The sequence below is a fragment of the Aplysia californica genome, unplaced genomic scaffold (assembly GCF_000002075.1).
Source record: "Aplysia californica isolate F4 #8 unplaced genomic scaffold, AplCal3.0 scaffold01116, whole genome shotgun sequence".
Lineage (NCBI taxonomy): Eukaryota > Metazoa > Mollusca > Gastropoda > Aplysiida > Aplysiidae > Aplysia > Aplysia californica.
In genome coordinates this window covers 17788-18907 of record NW_004798386.1, presented here as the reverse complement: position 1 = coordinate 18907, position 1120 = coordinate 17788, and the positions used below count along the sequence as shown (strand labels likewise).

The 1120-nt window shown below is 39.7% G+C and overlaps 1 protein-coding gene across 1 annotated transcript in view; it reads right to left on the bottom strand.

The window, feature by feature from the left end:
- The window catches only part of LOC101856623 (bone morphogenetic protein 2), a 65475-nt gene that overhangs the window by 46655 nt on the left and 17700 nt on the right, over window positions 1–1120 (bottom strand). The window lies entirely within an intron of this gene.

Sequence of the window (1120 nt, the reverse complement as noted above, 5' to 3'; positions counted from 1 at the left end):
CACCCACACGCACACATATACAAAAAAACCAACAACCTTACAAATGTCAACCTTGAGCTTACTACAATATCTTCTATACTATACGTCTGTGACAACAGTACCCATCATCTTCCACTTGACATACAACACGGTAGCCTACAAAGGTCTTTAACCGAAAGCAGCATCAAAGAGTATACGTACACTTCCTGAAAACTGAGCCCAAGCATTGAAATATGCACCGTCCGCCTTCTGATATCACCAGACAACGGCACTGCGGTCAATTGCCCGATTGCTACATCGTGTAAAGACAGTTCTTACAGCAGTGCCAAGAGAGCTAGAGAGTCTCAGCTAATCTACAATCTATGAATAGTGTCCTGTTGGCGGGGGGACAGAGGACCCTTCTAAAATGTTGAAGATATTTTTCTAGTACTCTACACCAGTTGTCGATGGACGTACACAGTCTTTGATGTCAGGAAATCCTGACCACAAGTGTTCACACCTGGACCCTGTGTAAAAACAGGAACGATTCGCACACTACACGGGGGATGTGATAAGGAAGTGTTGGCCCAAATTTGGTGCTCATTGAGAAAGGCGGGAGAAAGAAACAATGACTCTACGTGACACTCACAGAAAGAAAGACAATGACTTTGTGTGACACTTAACTATGAGAGGAGGAACGTTTCTTTACATGGAGAGAGCCATGAAAGACATTTACCTACCTTACGAGCTCGTAGTTTGATTTTTCTTTTTATATTGCAGATTTTCCTTTCGGATGGAGCTTCCACATCTATCAAATTGAATTCCTGACAAAGAGCTGAACTTGAATTTTTGGTCGCCCAAAAAGGACACAATATATTTAAAGTAGTTGGCCTACTCTCAAAGTAATCCCGGAGTAGCTAAAAGTTACTGCTATTTGAATTATAGAGTAAAACCTTTTCAGAAATTATTGTTGAGAAAGGAGTGCTGTGAAGACGCAAATGTATGGAAAACATTGGAAGTTTGTTAACAGTATAATTAACAGATTAGCTGATACATTCAAGGCACTGACGCATAGATAGATAGATAGATAGATAGATAGATAGATAGATAGATAGATAGATAGATAGATAGATAGATAGATAGATAGATAGATAGATAGATA